Source organism: Natator depressus, chromosome 19 (genome assembly GCF_965152275.1).
Source record: "Natator depressus isolate rNatDep1 chromosome 19, rNatDep2.hap1, whole genome shotgun sequence".
Classification (NCBI taxonomy): Eukaryota; Metazoa; Chordata; order Testudines; family Cheloniidae; genus Natator; species Natator depressus.
In genome coordinates this window covers 13,823,646-13,832,964 of record NC_134252.1, presented here as the reverse complement: position 1 = coordinate 13,832,964, position 9,319 = coordinate 13,823,646, and the positions used below count along the sequence as shown (strand labels likewise).

The 9,319-nt window shown below is 50.4% G+C and overlaps 1 long non-coding RNA gene across 1 annotated transcript; it reads right to left on the bottom strand.

Annotated features, from left to right (window-relative positions):
* Positions 1-3,036: 3,036 nt before the first annotated feature.
* On the bottom strand, positions 3,037-6,080 carry LOC141974556 (uncharacterized). Its single transcript, XR_012635769.1, has 3 exons — positions 5,914-6,080; positions 3,947-4,013; positions 3,037-3,174 (listed from the first exon to the last, which is right to left on the bottom strand). It is a non-coding gene; the product is annotated as an uncharacterized LOC141974556 (long non-coding RNA).
* Between the last annotated feature and the right edge of the window lie 3,239 nt (positions 6,081-9,319).

The following is a 9,319-nucleotide window of genomic DNA, read 5'->3' as shown; positions in this document are numbered from 1 at the left end:
TATATCCCAGGTACCTAGCCTCTGCTAGCCCTATGGCGCATTTAGCGGGATTAGCAGTGAGGCCAGCCCGCCTTAAGGTGCGCAGTACTGCCTCAACTTTCTCCAAGTGGGTTCCCCAGTCTGGCGTATAGATGATGACATCATCTAGGTATGCAGCTGCATAACTAGTATGGGGGTGCAACAGCTTATCCATGAGGCGCTGGAATGTGGCTGGGGCCCCATGTAGCCCAAAAGGGAGGACGGTGTCCTGGAATAGCCCATCTGGGGTGGAGAATGCTGTCTTTTCTTTAGTTTCTTTTGTCAGAGGAATCTGCCAGCACCCTTTTGTCAGATCCAATGTAGTCAAGAATCGGGCACTACACAGTTGGTCAACCAGTTCGTCGATGCGTGGTATAGGGTATGCATCAAACTGGGATATTTCATTCCGTCGGCAAAAGTCATTGCAGAATCTCATGGTACATCAGGTTTAGGCACTAGAACAATTGGACTGGACCACTGGCTGTAAGATTCTTCAATAACCCCTAATTCTAACATTTTCTTTACTTCGGCCTTGATTTCTTCTCTTTTGGCTGCTGGGATTCGGTGGGGTCTCAATGTTACCTTGACTCCGGGGATTGTGCGGATATGGTGATAGGTTTCAGTCATCCGCCCTGGTTTTGTAGAGAACACATCTTGGTTGCGATTAATCATGTTGGCTGCCTCGATCTTTTGGATCGGCGTCAAGTCGGATGATATCCTCACTTGCTCGTGTAAGTGATCCTCCTGGGGAAGGGTCTCCTGCATGACTAAGCATGCCTCTCGATCGTGCCAAGATTTTAGAAGATTGATTTGGTAAATTTGCTCCGATTTCCGGTGGCCTGGCTGCCGCACCTTATAATTCACCTTTCCCATGGCTTTGATTACTTCATAGGCCCCTGCCACTGGGCCAACAGTTTACTTTCTGCTGTGGGCACCAGGACCATCACCCGATCCCCTGGTTGGAACCGTCGAAGCTTCACTTCGTGATTATAATGGGTTCGTTGGGTATCCTGTGCTCTCTCCAAGTGTTCCCGTACAATGGGCGTAACTCGGGCTATCCAATCTCTCATCTGCAGTGCATGCTCAACTATGTTCCTTCCAGAAAAGGAGGACTTGTGGCACCTTAGAGACTAACCAATTTATTTGAGCATAAGCTTTTGTGAGCTACAGCTCACTTCATCGGATGCATCAAGCTTATGCTCAAATTGTGGCGGTTCAATGATGAGACAGAACACAGGTTTATCCAAGCAAGCAAGCTGGTTAGCTGAAAAGGGCTGCTCCCTGTCAGCTTTCCACCTTCCCTTTTATTATATTTCTCCCCCCTGCGCATTACCTACTTCCACCGCAAAAAGACACAACAAAGGAATACATGACTTTGATTAATATTCTTATTTTCCAGCCTCTATCTACTACAATCCTAATTCTCAGGCCTTGAGGCCAGGCCAAGGAAGCTTCCCACGATTACTGTCCTTTAATTAACTTCCCAGGGTTCATATCTGGTCCTCGTCCTTGGATGGAGCAATGTGTTGCTCCTACACAACGGTCAGGGTGTGCCCTGACTGTTTCCAGGTGGATGGACTAAACATGAACCCTTCATTCCCCCGATTTTTGTTTAATTATACTCGGCCATCTCATGGTAGCCGTCAATTTGCTTTTGCAAGCAATTTAACTCCCAGACAGACAAGGACATAACTCGGGGAGCTTGCCAGGGCGAATCTCTACAAAGCCTTAGCAAAGAGGGAATACATTGTACACAGCAGCAGCAAAAAATAAGCCCAATGATCACAAACACAGCATAACCGAAAAGTTGTCGCAGCCATCCTAGAGATGGCAGCCAACCTGTAAGCCAATTCCAAAAGCCCTCAAACCCCACATCTTGACGTATGTGTGCCGTAAGATTGGCCAACTCGGCCAGTCTAGATTCTATGGAACGACTATTATCAGTTAAATTAAAACAACACATATGCCGAAACGTGGAACAGCCTAGGTGATGTTTTAAGAGCAGAAAATCAATGGCTGCTCTGTTATCCAAGATTGCATCCCTTAATTCATGTTGCTCTGCATTAAGTAGGGCAATTGCCTTGGATGTTGTATTAATTGCCTTCGCTGCAAAGCACGCCAGGGTATTTAAGGTTCTGGCTGTATAAGTGGCAAGCCCGGGGACCCCAACAATGGAGGCCGCTAAAGCAGTATACTCAGCGCGACTAAAAAGCTCAACATCTGCAACACAATTATCTGAAAGGGGTACACTTCTTTTACTGTGCCTTTGGCTGGCAAAAGGCAATATAAGCGTCATTCTACTAAGACAGCAAAGGGTGCCATCACTTAAATTTGCAGGAATATAACTAAAGGTGCGTGAGCCACAGGTAAAAAACCACCCTGATGGTAGGATGATATGGCCATAATTGTATGAAACATTTACAGCGTGGGAACAATTTAAGAGGGGTTGAGGAATTTGCCGACAGCCCAAGGGCACCTTTGTACTAGTGCAATTAACCACACGCGCACAGGTGACATTGTTGGCCCTGGCCGGGTACGGTGTGTGGAGGGATATAGCCGTGTGAGGCAAGGTATAGTTGGCCGGGCCCCAATTAGCCATGCCAGAGAACTGGAAGAGAGATTCGCGTAAGCAGCGAGCATTGTCTCATTCCCTATTTCCTCAGGGTGATGACATACTGGTATAAGGCATGTACCTAACAATTCTCCGGCTGCTACAGAATCAGACAAACAAAAGTGGGTAACATTTGCTATTGAAGCCAATCTTTCCCATATGTTATATGTCATTCGGGCCCGTAACGGGGGAAGCGCTCCCGAGCCAACCCCTACAGGAAATAGCAGGCACAAAAGGCATACAATCAGCACAGAATTAGCAGTGATTTGGGCGAGAATCGCCACAAACAAAGTCTCAGGAGTCTCTGGCTGTTGATTTGCTGCCAGTCTTCGTTGAGCCGCCGCGACCAATGCTTTTACTGCTCCCCATGTCACGGGCTGGCTTGGGACGCTACGCCTCTTCCGTCCCGCCGTTGTCGACCCGGGAGGCACCACGTTCTCCTCCAAGGTCAGCTGAAACTCCGGTATGGGGTTCGACAGCCCCTGGCGCCACGCCATGCTGTTTCAGTGCCGGTCGCACACACCGGGCTGGAACCCACAACGGTCCTGCAGGGAGAGACACAGCAGCATATCCCCGACCCCAAGTGATTAGAGGTACTGGGCCCAGCCACTGCGGATCGGGCAGCTGACGGTAAAAGACACGCGGTCTTTCCAGTACCTCAGATTTGTGAAAATGGCGATCCGCGGGGGTCTGCTGATCTGCGTTCAGCGTTAAATTATTTAAAGTAAACAAAAGGATATGCATTTGTTGTTGAATGTCTCCTAAGGTTCGGAGACGCAGCTCCCCTTGTTTTAATTGTTTATCAAGCAAGGTTTTGAGCGTGCGATTGGCACGTTCAACAATGGCTTGGCCCGTGGAATTATAAGGGATCCCGTGTTTAAGACGGACGTTCCATCGGGCGCAAAAAGTGGAGAGGGCTGTGGAGCAGTAAGCTGGGGCATTATCCATTTTAATTTGGCTTGGGCGACCCATAACAGAAAAACAGGCTAGCAAATGGTGAATAACTTTAGCAGTGGCTTCCCCACGCTGTGGGGTTGCCCACAGAAATCCCGAATAAGTATCAACAGAAACATGTAAAAAGGAATAGGGGCGGAACTGTGGCACATGAGTGACATCCATTTGCCATAGCTGATTTGCTGCAGTACCTCTGGGGTTAACGGCATAAGAAAAAGTAGGAGCAGCAGCGGCACAGTGGGGGCAGGAACGAACAATGGAACGTGCATGATCAGCAGGAATGTGAAACTGCCGGGCCAAAACAGAGGCAGACTGATGGAAAAAGGCATGGCTTTCAATGGGGTCAGAAAAGAGGGAATTTACCTGACCACGTAACGCGCGATCAGCGCGTGCATTGCCCTCAGTGAGTGACCCAGGCAGAGGGGTATGACTGCGAATATGAGCAACAAAATAAGGGAAATTACGAGTGGAAATAAGATATTGCAAAGACAAAAATAGGCGAAGGAGGTCCGCATCGACCTGAGGGGTAATGAGGGCAAGGGGTAAATGATCAATCACTTGATAAACATAATGGGTGTCCACAATTAAATTAAAGGGACAATCAGCGAAAAGTTGAAAGGCTAAAATAACAGCAGCCAGTTCTGAACGCTGTGCGGAACGCTGAGGCAGTGTAAAACGAGAACGCCAACGAGGGGGGTCACCTGATTGATAGGTGACTACACCTCGATGTGGAGAGCCATCAGTAAAAAGAGTAACAGCAGAAACAATGGGTTGAGAGCGGCTAAGACGATGAACAATTAGAGGCACCTTTTGTGTAATTACCAACCGAGGATCTTTTGGGGGATTATAAGAAATTTCTCCCACATAATCACAAAGAGCAACCTGCCAAGCCAAAGAGGTGTGGCACAAGGAATCAAATTCACTACGGGACAAGGGGAACACAATATCAACTAAATCAGTGCCAGTAAGTTGCACTGCACGGTGGCGGGCTTTACGAACAAGATCAGACAGGGCATCTAGATATGGGTAAATATTCCGAGGAGGAGTGGAGGAGAGGTACAGCCACTCTATGATAGAGACGGCTGTATTCGTACGGGGTACAAACAGAGCCGCAGTGGGCGTATGAGGGGTGGCAAGAAGAATCAGCCGTAGGGGACGGACCTCAGGGGGTCTGTCCACAAACTGCTGACTTAATGCTGCATTAATTTGTCGAATGCAGGCAATGTGCTCTTTAGTGATGGCAATAACTGCACCCGGTGCTCGGGCTCCACGTAGGAGCTCGAACAACGGCTGCAGCATTGAGGTGGGGAGACGAAAATAGGGCCGAATCCAATTTAAATGACCCAAAATTTGTTGTAATTTAACAAGGGTTAGGGGTTGAGGTAGAGTTAGTGCCGGACGAACCGGAGCAGCATAGGTTTGTAAAACCTTATGGCCGAGGTAGTGGTAGGGATAAGAGCGTTGGATTTTTTCTGGTGCCACCAACAGGCCATTTTGGCCAAGGATTTGAGACAAAGATTCAATCTGTTGTTCCTTGACCTGGGGACCACTAAGCAAAATGTCATCCATATAATGGTAGACCTTTAGCGTAGGGTACCGGGCACGAAAAGGGGTGAGGGCCCGATCCACAAAAAGCTGACACAAGGTTGGACTATTTTGCATTCCCTGGGGTAAGACCTTCCACTGATACCTTTGAGAGGGTTGCTGATTATTATATTGTGGCACCGTGAACGCGAATTTTTCGCGATCTTGTGGGCAAAGGGGGATGGTGAAAAAACAATCTTTTAAATCTAATACACAGAGCTGATCGGTTTGAGGAATTAAATTTGGATTTGGTAATCCATATTGCAAGGGGCCCATAGGTTGGATGCATTTATTTATTTCCCTTAAGTCATGCAACAGCCGCCATGCACCAGATTTTTTCTTAATAACGAACACCGGGGTGTTCCAGGGACTAGTAGAGCTTTCCAAGCGCTGTGCCAGCAAATGCTGCTGCACAAGCGATTGAAGCGCTTTTAGCTTTTCTAGAGGGAGGGGCCACTGGTCAATCCAGACGGGCTCTAAGGATTGCCATACCAAGGGCAATGCGGAGGGCAATGTGGGTGAGGGAGGATTTTGAGCCATTAGATATTAATATCGAGGGTGGTGTCCAGCTTTGTAAGTAAATCACGGCCCCAAATATTGAGGTGGACAGGGAGCACAAAAGGGCGGATAGTAGCAAGGGTACGGCCTCCCGGTTTAGAGACTGTGACCCAAGACAAACTCTGTCGCCCGGGTTTACTACCCCCGATCCCCCACAACTCTTTAGAAGGAACCGTAGGCCAACTAACCGGCCACTCTGGATCACGAATCACCGTAACGTCAGCTCCAGTGTCCACCAGCCCTGTGAAAGGAACATCATTTAAGAGAAGTGTTAACTGAGGTTTCGAGGGGCGGACTGACATTGTCAGAGCAACAAGTGGAGAGGACGCGCTGTGAGACGGCGAGTGAGACAACGTTGATCCAAAGCCGCCTCCGCCCCGAGTTTGATCCTCGGCAGCTGGCACCTGATAGGGGACTAAAATCAATTGTGCAATTGATCGTCCACGCGGGAGCGACTGTGGAAGATGAGTCCACACCTGAACCTTAATAATGCCGGTGTAATCGGCATCAATGACCCCGGGGATGACAAAAAAGCCCTGTTTCCCAGCATGAGAGCGAGGGAGAACGAGACCCACAAAGCCGGCAGGGAGAGGTCCCGTCACCTGGGTAGGTATGGCGCAGACCTCCCCTGGCAGCCGAAAATCAGTGTCCTCCTGCATGATTAAATCAAGCCCTGCACTTCCAGCAGTCACCGCCCTCATAGAGTCTATGGATTTTAAGGCAGAGGAACGGTTGTCTGAGTGGGAAACACCCCCGTTTGGCCCTGGGTTCGGGGGGGACCCGCCGCGCGGTTTCCCGGCCCGCTACGACACTGATTAGCCCAGTGATAGCCCTTCCGACACTTGGGGCACTTTTTTGAGGGTCGGGCGGGTGCCTTTGATGAGCGGCACTCCCGCTGGAAGTGACCCTCCTTGCCACAGCGGTAACAACGCTTCCCCTCTTTTCCGGTTCTTTTCAGGGCGGCAGCCAGAACTCCAGCTTTATGGGCTTGTGTGCCGATGTTTTGGCACGCCCGTAGCATGTCTGAGAGCTCTAAAATGCCAGAGGCTTGCGCCGTCTGGAGAGCGCGGCGGCAATCCTCATTTGCATTTTCAACTGCCATTTTTAACAGGATCTCCTGAGCTGCCGCAGCGTTATCCACCTGTCGGAGGATAGCCTCCTGCAATCTGTTGGTAAAATCCAGAAAGGACTCTGATGCACCCTGACGGATACTAACAAAGCTTTTAGTAGGCTTGCCTGAATCCGGGACCCTCCGGAAAGCATGCTGGGCGCAGGTGGAAATAAGGGGGAAGAGGGCCTGAGGGAGTTGAGTTTGCATCTCAACGGTAGCAAACGGTCCCTCCCCTGCCAAGTGCTCAAAAATAATACCTTCCGCTCTATGAATCTGGGCCTGGCGTTCCGCCTCCTGCCGATACTCACTAATCCAAATAACATATTGACTGGGTGACAGCATCATGCGCAACAGCGCCTTCCAATCTTCAGGGATCAGGGAGTATCCACTACCTAGCCCTTCAATGAGACCACGCACAAACGTGCTAGTCAGACCGAACTCGCGAATTGCTTTCTTTACCTCTCTAATCACCGAGTAAGGCAAACTGACCCAGGTTCCAACCGGGTTGCCCTGGCCATCGTTCTGCCAGGTCACCGGACAAACCGAGACCAGCTCAGCCAGCTCCTCTGCTGTAAGATCTGAGCGAGTCTTCGCTGCGTGAACCATTTGTTGCACCAGCGAAAGCCTCTGAGCAGATGCAGACGACCCCCTGGGGGGCCCCGAAGCATGGGGTTTCAGGGGGGGATGGTAATCACAGACCGGCTCTGGCGGGGAAGGTAAGGGAGGCGGTGGTAATAAAGGCACTGGGGGCGAAGCAGGGAGAGGGATGGCTGCAGGAGCCGACGGCGGTGGCGAAATCGGCAGCCCCTCTGTTGGTGCGGGAGAGGGTTCTTCCGAAGCGACACACTGTGTTGCATCGGTAGGAGGGGGGGTGGCTGCAGGAGCGGACGGGCGTGGCGAGATCACCAGCCTCGTGAGGGAGGGCCTGTCCGAGGCGACACACTGTATCGCGTCGCGGCAGAGGTGCCAGGCATGTAAAGCCTGCACGGGCGCCCGAGGCTCTTCATGCAATGTCTGGCCCAACCGCTCCCAGTCCGCTAGCTTAAGGGTTCCGGCTTCAGGGTACCACGGGCACTGGGCACTCACCTCCTGTAGCAGGAGAGTGAGTTCTCGAGCGGGGCAGTCATGCTGAGCCTTACGCAGCAGATACTGTAGCTCATTGCGGTGTTGCACTTGCAAAGCAGAGAGGGAGCTTCCCATACTTACCACAATGAAAAATACTCACCGGGATCCACGAAGCGGATGAGTGACGCGTCTGAAACCCTTGCCGGGCGAGGTGAGTGCTGAGGGCCCCACGTTTGGGCGCCAGTTGTGGCGGTTCAATGATGAGACAGAACACAGGTTTATCCAAGCAAGCAAGCTGGTTAGCTGAAAAGGGCTGCTCCCTGTCAGCTTTCCACCTTCCCTTTTATTATATTTCTCCCCCCTGCGCATTACCTACTTCCACCGCAAAAAGACACAACAAAGGAATACATGACTTTGATTAATATTCTTATTTTCCAGCCTCTATCTACTACAATCCTAATTCTCAGGCCTTGAGGCCAGGCCAAGGAAGCTTCCCACGATTACTGTCCTTTAATTAACTTCCCAGGGTTCATATCTGGTCCTCGTCCTTGGATGGAGCAATGTGTTGCTCCTACACAACGGTCAGGGTGTGCCCTGACTGTTTCCAGGTGGATGGACTAAACATGAACCCTTCACTCAAATAAATTGGTTAGTCTCTAAGGTGCCACAAGTACTCCTTTTCTTTTTGCGAATACAGACTAACACGGCTGCTACTCTGAAACCTATGTTCCTTCCGGGATTTGGCTCCTCTTCCCAGGCTTCTCTGGCTATATCCAATATACCCCAAGGGTGGCGCCCATATAGTAGTTCGAATGAAGAGAAACCCGTGGAGGCTTGCGGAACCTCCCAGATGGTGAACATGAGATAAGACAACAGGGTATCCCAATCTTTCCCATCCCAGCTCATCACTTTCCTGATCATGGCCTTGAGGGTCCTATTGAACCTTTCCACAAGGCCATCTGTTTGCAGGTGGTATACAGAGGTCCGTAGGGCTTGTACATGGAGCAATGAACAGAGATCTTTCATCAACTTGGACACGAAAGGTGTCCCTTGATCAGTCAATATCTCCTTGGGTAGCCCAACCCAGGCAAAGATCTGTACTAGCTCCTTAGCTATTGTCTTGGAAGCTGTGTTGCGTAGGGGAACAGCTTCCAGGTACCGGGTTGCATAGTCAAGTACAACAAGCACATGTTGGTGGCCCAGAGCTGTCTTCTCTAGGGGCCCTACCAGATCCATGGCTATCCATTCAAAAGGAACCTCTATTATTTGAAGAGGTATCAAAGGAGCCCTCAAATGTGGGCAAGGGCTATGTAACTGACGCTCCAGACAAGAGGTGCAGTATCGCCAGACATCTTCATGTACTCCTGGCCAGAAGAACCTCTGCAGGATCTGTGCCTGGGTTTTCTCTACCCCTTGAT